Raw genomic sequence first — 8,925 nt, 5'->3', positions numbered from 1 at the left:
CCTCTGCCTTGTGTTATATAGCAATGTTCTTGAGCATTAGTATTGCCTCCCCCCATTCTCCCAAAATAGCAATTTTTGGTTAAGTCAACATTCTTTGTATACATGATTATTACTATGTAAATAGTATACAAAGCTGAGTGACAAAAATGTTAAGGTTATATTTCGTTTTATAGTTTTTGAGTGACAGCCTCATTTTTTTCATTTGTTTGGGGTTTTAAGTATCATTAATTGACCCCCATATTTTGTTAGAAGACTGTATAAACCCTTTCAATATAAACAAAAGCGCAAGACATTTCTCCCTTGCATTTCTGTGCCTGGATGACATCCTTCCTGTCCCTGTGCCCCCTTCATCCCCGGCTCCAGGATAGGCCTGTTGCACAGCTGTTGTACTGGGGCAGCTTTGAGTTCATTATCGGAATTTCTTCTACTTTCTTTGCTGCATCTACCATGAGGATGAAGATCATTCTCAGCAACCAGACTGTAGACATCCCAGGAAATCTTGACATCACTCTGAAGGGCCGCCCAGTTATTGTGAAGGACCCAGAGGCACCCTGCGGAGTGACTTCAATCACATCAATGTAGAACTCAGTTTCCTTGGAAAAAAAAAGAAGAGGCTCCGTGTTGACAAACATGGTGAAAGAGAAAGGGGCTGGCTGCCGTTCACACTTTCTGCAGTCACGTACAGAACGGGATCAAGGCTATTACACTGGGCTTCCGTTACAAGATGAGGTCTGTGTACATTCACCTCCCCATCAATGTCGTTATTGAGGAGAATGGTTCTCATGTTAAAATCAGGAATTTCTTGGGCAAAAATTACCATATTTTTCAGACTATAAGATGTACTCCCCCCAACACACACAAATTTGGAGGAAAATGGAGGTGTGTCTTATAGTCTGAATGTAGCTTACCTGGATCGCTGTGCGGTGGGGGGCAGGGGTGGCAGTGGAGCTGGGTTACAGGTTATTAAATATTTTAGCACATTTTTTGCTTCAAAATTTTTTTCCCTATTCTCCTCCTCTAAAACCTAGGTGTGTCTTATGGTCCAATGTGTCTTATAGTCCTAAAAATAGGCACATGCGCAGGGATCAGATGAAGTTGGGTGTGGCTTGTTCAGTGTCTCCAACCCAGAAAGAAGACTTGATTCTTGAAGGAAATAACAGTGAACTTATTGATTCAGCAAGCCACAACAATGAAGAACAAGGATATCAGAAAATTTTTAATGCTGTCTATGTTGCTGAAAAAGGATCAATTCAGCAAACTGATAAATAAGACCCAAGTTGTCCAGCTATAGAAACAGCAAGATGCTGAATGATTCCTCACACTTATTTGCAATATTCTTACATTTATTTGCATTATTTTAAAGATGCAATAAAAGCTGTGCATTAAAAAAAAAGAAAAGAAAACTTTTCTACTTTCTTCCAGAGTCGAAACGTATTTTTTTTCAATATCTTGTTTCCATAGTTCATGCCATCTGACAGTTCTCTGAAAAAGGATATATTGCTGGTAAATTTGTGGAAATACTTTTCACATCATAAGGACTTTATCTTTTTTTACACTTAATAGATAATTTGATTGTATAGTGCATTCTAAGTTAGAGACAACATTTAAGTATAATTGTGAAAGCACATGTTTTTCTGGCTTCTGGCTTTGAGGATGGCTCTTGATATGTCTAAAGCTGTTCTGATGTCTGTTGCTTGGTATGTGACCTTTTAAACTTATGGAGCTTTTAACATCTTTTAACAATATATATTTAAATCTAGATTATCTATAAATATATATAATTTAATTTATATATAAATAATATATGAGTAATATATAAAATGTATAATATTAATGGAAGATGAATATTTATATTAAATATTATTCTCACTTGTCTTTTCTCTGTTTTCTATGCTTGGAACTTCTATCAGTCATTTTATTCTATTATTCTATCAGGACACCTATTATCTATTCGATATTTCATATTCTGGATTTATTTCTTATTGTCGTCTCTCTGTTGTTTCCCATGAGTTTTTTGTTATCCTTCTTTGTTGCAGAAGTCCTAAGTGTTATCTTTACATTCTAATTCTTATATTTATTGTTAGTTTTCTGGTTCCACATTTTTAACCTCCATGCACTCTTCCCTGTTATTTGAATAGTCCCTCTATTTTGTTTTACAGGATTCTGCATCCTGTTTGTTTTTTTCCTCATGGATACATTTCTTTTTACCTGTCAGAGGCTGCTATAGTTCCTCAATTTTCTTCTGCTCTTTTATTCCCTCTCTGCTTACTTCCAATTCTGTTGCATTTATTTTGTCTTCCATTTTTTTTATGCCAAAGGATTTCTGTGCATTGGTAGCTTTGTGCATGATTTGGAGTTTGTTGAATACTGCTGTTGCTTTTTTCCTCTTGGGTAGCACTTCCAAAATGTGGTTTTCTGAGATCTTGTCTTTTAAAGGAGTAAGGTGTTCTCTAAGTAATTCTCTAATTTGGTGGTTATAACCTTGGCTATTAGTGTTGTAACAGCTGAGCACAAGAGAAGTAAGAAGGCTGGCTTCACTTAATGCTATCCCTGCTTTCATTAAAGGGAAAAGGTGACTTTCACCTTCGGCCATTCCAACTACTCCTTTTCCACAAATTCTTTGGTTGTAACATTTTAGAGCCTTTGCCTCTGCCCCTGGGCTTGACCAAACCCTACAACAAGGGGAGCCAAGAAAAAAATCTGGGTCTTCTGATGCCTAAATCAGAACTTTGATAGCCATCCTGTATCAAATAGTATAGCTTTGGATACTAAATGAATGCTTAGAAAAATCTGTGCTCCATTATTTACTATTAGTGTGATTTTGGAAATGTCATTAGCCTCTGACATTTTAGTTTTTGTGTAGATAAGATGAGAATAATTTCTCACCCTCTAGAAATTTTTTGGCTACTAAATGAGATAATATATCTTTTTGTGCCCTTTTCTCTGCACATGTATATGGAGACAGAGCTCTCATGTCTCTTCCTTTTCTTATAAGAACACTGGTCCTGTTGGATTAGGGCTTCACCATTATAACCTCATTTAACCTTTATTACCTTCTTAAAGACCCTTGTCTTCAAATGCAGTCACATTGAGGGTTAGGGCTTTGATGTATGAATTTGGGGAGGACACAATTCAGTACAATGCACAAGGTGAAGAGAAAACTCAGTTAATCTTGGCTTTTCTGTTCGTCTTTTCAACTCTGTCATTTACATGTTTTCAGTAAAGACAAGCTTTAGGCAAAAATAGAAATTAAAAGCACTTTGCCTTTAGAGAATCTTCCTTTCTAGTTTAATTAATTCAGTTTAATACTTACTCCTTTTGGGTTGACATAAAAATAAAAGCAGGATATAAGGAGCAGGATATACATAATGGTTCTAAGATGGCAAATTTGTAGAGAACATAGCCTATGGTTGAGAAGGTACCCTCAAATTCCACTTACTTCATTACACGTGATGAAATAAGCCCCCTGATTTGCCTTCAACATTTATGTTTTCCATAATACTCCATCTTAGAAGTATTTGAGCAGATTGACCAATCTCAAAATTTAATGGATTTTCATAGCCAGGATCATTTGTGTATGTGAGCATTACCTAGCCTTTCCTCTAAGTGTAGAGAAGGGCACTGAATTCTACAGTAGGTACAGTTTCCTTCTTTTGTATGTGGCAGTCCAATTTATATAAAAATTCTTAACTGGAACTGCACATAAGCACTGAAGGAAGCTCTTACAGCCTGCATGTGTGCCTATGTCACATATGTATAAAACTGTTTCATATGTAAGAGTGATATAAATATATATGCATTTTTAATGTTAGGTTCAGGAATTTCAACTATTCAATTTTACCATTTGGTAGAAATGTTTTACCATTAATGAATAATTAATAGCCAAGGCTACAAAAATCCCTTTGACACAAAATATCAGTTTTTTTTAGTGGGAGAAATAGACATGTATTAAAATTAAAGACTTTCATGAGTCATGTAAATATTCTTCTTATTCCCTTCAAATTATTCCAGCATCAGGCTTATCTGGGCTATAGTTGTTATTCCAATTGCCTTTTTAAAGGAACAGGGTCATGCGATTTGTTTTAGCTTAAAATTGTTTACTTGTGGGAATGTGTAGCTATTTTAGGTTATTCAGTCTTATTTCCACAAACATATTGTGCCAGTCTTAGTCATCTAGATGGATAAGGATTGAAGATTTAATGTGCAAAGAGCACATTTCCACATCACACTCTCTGAGGGAAAAACTCTCTGTGGAATAGCATTCATTATAACATTTTTCCTTAATGAAAATACCAAAGAGAAACATAAATGCACAAATTGTCCTAAGCAAGAGAGAAATATATATGAAACAATCCTTTTTTTCTCAAGTCTTCTTCCAGATATCTGTCCTTTATACCCTTGTGTTCCTAGTAAGTTGACACCTAAGTGAGACAAAGATGGGTTCCTCACGTTGTGTTGGAAAGTGTATCATTGTTGCTATATGCTAGATATCACCTTCATCTTGTACAGATGGTGACCAATGACCAGGTTCATTAAAAAAAAAAACAACAGGTAAATTTTGCTTCATTAGATTCATCAACATGGAATTTCTTCTCAATGTATCCAAAAATATGTCTTTAAAAATTACATCTGGCTAAGGTCACTTACTTTAAACAATGAAATGGGGACTGTAATCTGATAAATCAATGCATTTGCTTCTAAAAGAAAGTAAGGTTCTATTTGACTAATCAAGTTGTTTTAATGCTATATCCACACCATTTTATTTAATTGGCTCTAGATTTTTTTTTTGTAGTTTTTGAATCTAATGACAGAACTAACATCTTGAAATACTAATGTAAATACTAGGTTAATTGGATAACCAGCTGTTTTAATTTAGTTTGTTACTTTTTCCTAGACATGAATTGAAACTATGTAATGTGACCTAGGATATAATCATGTATATGTGAACCAAGAAATGAAGAGTACTGCCCTGGTTGGCATAGCTCAGTGGATTGAGCATGGGCCTTCGAAGCAAAGGGTCACTGGTTTGATTCCCAGTCAGGGCACATGCTTAGATTGTAAGCCAGGTCCCCAGTAGGGGGCATGCAAGAGGCAACCACACATTGATGTTTCCCTCTCTTTCTCTTTCCCTTCCTCTTTCTTTAAATTAAAAAAAATAAACTCTTAAAAAAAAAGAAGTGATGAGTACTGTGGAAAAAATTTTGTTTGAGGTAGAAGAAGTTTCAGTTTATTTATTCTGCCCTTAATTAACAAATGAGTAAATTGAGTCACAGGAAAGCTAAGTGAGTTGCCCAGAGACATAGATATACTTAATTAGAAGACATGGACCTACATTCAAAGCCTTGAAATTCCAGTTTAACACCCTAGAAAACATAATTTATTGTAATTATAGTTCCTTACTTGTGTGTAGGAGGAAGCTGTGCTAAAATATTCTCACAGGCTACCTTAGGACTAGTTTGTACGTGAGTCCCAATGCAGACCTGGACTAAACTGTGAAGTGGAGAGAAGCCCTATGATGCTTATTTTCTAGGCAGTGTAGCTCTTGAGACCAACTCAAGTATCTTAACAGCAGCAAATGATTAGTTCAAGTAACTGCTACAATAATTCCTTTTGTGATTCAAAATATGTGATCCCTTTTTAGAGGCTAAACCATTTAGCCTCTAAAATTTGTATGTTTGGATGTAAAATGTATATTGACCTAATTACCATTTTAGTAGGAAGATCTTGAATATTTAAAACCATTTAGCCTCTAAAATTTGTATGTTTGGGTGTAAAATGTATATTTACAGATTTTTTAAATTGTTATAATTGAATGTCACAAAATTGCCATGAAGTTGGATGAAATGAGTATTTCCCCCACTATGAATCTAGGAACCCCAGGTCAAAATAGCTTAAACTTTCCCCCCAAAGATCATAGGCATGCAAATGGCCATCCCAATTCTCCATCCCAGATGTTCAGAGAAGTTATTGGTACTTGTGTTTTGTGAATGTTAAAGTAGGAGATTGGGTAAAATTGATATTTAAGGAGGGTTAGGCTTCACTATACTTCAAATTCCAATCCACACTCTTCCTGTACTCTATCTCACTGCTCATAATGATATAGAATGTGAGGGTAGGTATTAATTTATTTATTTTTAATAAAAATAATTAAATTTAAGGATTAAATGATTTGTCTATTATCAAAGGATATAAGTGGCAAAGTTCAGATCAGGAGCTCCTTATATTGTTTCAATGATGATTTTATTTTTAATTATAAAGTAATTACACAGGATTTTATTTTTATTCATTGCCTTATTTTTTAAAAAGCCAGAATTACAATAATACAGAATAGGAAGTGAATGTCCCTTCCTCATGACACTTGGCCTTGCAGTTTTAGCCTAGAAATGAACACTGTGTGTTTTTTGGTGTGTCTATTTGGGTTGTAGGTGAAGACTCTACGACTCTTCCCTTCAGTTCCACTTCCCTGACTGCTTCCCAATTCCACTTTTACCTTCTTTTGTCTTCTGCTTTTAGTTATTTTTCTACTGATTTTCATGACTCTGGATTGCAATATACCTCTCTTTCTTACACAAGAAACATTTTTTTAAATTGTCAGTGTCAATGATTTAATTAATATGAAACAATTCTTCTGGTATATCTTAGACTTCTTTAACAGCTTCTTTGAGGTATCATCAAGGTACATGTTAATGTATACCCATGAAAGCATCATAATATTCAAGATAATGAGCATACACACCAACCCCAAAAATTTTCTCACAGAAGATGCAACAGCAAATGTTACAGCCAGCCTCATAGTGGGGCCTAAGTTAAATAATAACACTTTAGTGAATATGAACTCACATAAATGTGTCTATATCAAGGAACAGGTACAATAAACCTTTTAAAAAGTGTTTGTTGATTTTTCATTTTTACCAGTTATGTCTTTTTCTACATTCTAATTTATGTTGATCATATTTTAAACTAAAACTAGTTTTAGCTAGTATTTAATTGTATCTAATATTTTAATATATTATAACTCTCTGCCAGGTAAAGTGAGTAATCATTGTGATTTCCTTCTCCCCAGCATTTCTTTCTTCAATCCACATCCCAGCTTCTGTTTGATTTACCATGACTTTCATATCATCATGCTTTGCAGCATGTACATTCCATGTTGTCCCTCTCATTAATCCTTTTGTTTGTTGTCTGTGAATATTGACTCCAAAAATTGAAAACTAGTGACCAGGTCTTAGATGTGTATTGGGGGCTATGTAAGTGATATACTACCATGCTATTAAAACATTGCTGCTTAAGCACAAGTTTACAGTTTCATGAGGCCTTTGAAGATATTTTCTTTATTAGATACACCCCTAGGACTGCTTCAAGGACTGCATCTAGTGCTGTTGATGAGAAGTCTGATGCCAATGTGATCATTCTTTTATAAGCAAAAATCCATTCCCTTTGAAAGCTTTTAGTAATCTCTTCCTTTATGTTTGATGTTCTGGAGTCTCATCAATGTCATTCTGGGTGTAGGTTATCTAGTTACTTTTAATTCATTGACCTGGTATATCAAAGGTCTTTCATTCATTGAAACTGGTATGGTATATCAAAGTTCTTTCTAGCTAAAGAACTATGTATATACCTACCAGTTTGTAAGATAGGTGTAGAAAACATATGGAGGTTGTGTAGTGTGTTTAGTAGAAGTATTACAGTATTATGATAGAACCTGAAGACAGAGGTCTGAAACTTGGAATCACAGATACTGCTTTGTACTTATTTTATTAACATTTTAATATGAAATTACATTGGTTGAAGCTGTAGCAGTATGAAGTTAAAATATAATACTAATATTTTAAAATGGCTTTTTTATTAAAGGTAAATAAACTACATGCAGTCAGTTATTTCTGCCATTTTCTCTTTATATATTTTTTTTCTATAGGGTATTGTGTTTATGTAATATGTAATGCTGTATTAGTATGGTTTCTGTGAACATTAAAAAAACACTATTTACCTATTTAAATTTACTATGATAGAAAAAGAACTTAGGAAACATTTTCTACTACTCTTATGCAGATACTATATTTTAAAACTATGTTGTTATTATTATTAATTAGTTAATCCTATGTGCTGAAAAATATTTGTAAACAGAATACACTATATTAGATCTTAAATATTTAGATCTTAAATCAGAGTAAAGTCATGTTGGTAAATGGATAATAGCTAATTATTCAAGTTGGTAAGGGAATCTTCTTACTACATAAGGTTCAAGGAATGGTCAAGCCGTTCTTTGTGGATCTTCTTGTCTGGATAGTCTAACAGACTAGGATACCTGCTCTAAGGAACCGTCAATGAATAGTATACCACACAGCTTGGAGCATGGTGTGGTGTCATTTACATGCTGAAATCACAGGCCAAATGGATTGTGTATCTTGTTACTCTGGAACTGTTGCTTCTAGTGGTTAATAAAATGTTCTGAATTATCCATGTAAGTAAATTATGTTCCTATGATAGATTTTTATTTTCAAGGCCAGTAGTTTAATCTATGAATAAGTTTGACCCACACAAAAACATTTTACTAGATCACCTCTTAAATACTTTAAATTATTGCTCAACATTTGCAATGTGTTTAAAATATTCACCTATTTGCTTAAAGACAGTGATAATCCTACCATTTTGTTATATGAAAAGAGAAAAAAATTTAGAGAATTTATTAAAATAAATTCATATCATTATACGTATAACCTAAATAAATAGTATACTTTATTTAGAGCCCTGGCTGGCGTAGCTCAGTGGATTGAGTGCAGGCTGTGAATCAAAGTGTCCCAGGTTCTATTCCCAGTCAGGGCACATGCCTGGATTGCAGGCCACGGCCCCCAGCAACCACACATTGATGTCTCTCTCTCTCTCTCTCTCTCTCTCTCTCTCTCTCTCTCTTTCTCCTTTCCTTCC

At 34.3% G+C, this 8,925-nt stretch overlaps 1 pseudogene; it reads left to right on the top strand.

Annotated features, from left to right (window-relative positions):
• Positions 1 to 453: 453 nt before the first annotated feature.
• Positions 454 to 1,269, top strand: LOC123831291 (annotated as a pseudogene).
• The last annotated feature ends 7,656 nt before the right edge of the window (positions 1,270 to 8,925 follow it).

The sequence above is a fragment of the Phyllostomus hastatus genome, unplaced genomic scaffold (assembly GCF_019186645.2).
Source record: "Phyllostomus hastatus isolate PE091 unplaced genomic scaffold, TTU_PhHast_1.1 phas_scaffold_1674, whole genome shotgun sequence".
Lineage (NCBI taxonomy): Eukaryota > Metazoa > Chordata > Mammalia > Chiroptera > Phyllostomidae > Phyllostomus > Phyllostomus hastatus.
Note: the sequence above shows the minus strand (reverse complement) of the source record. Positions and strands in the feature narration are given on the sequence as shown.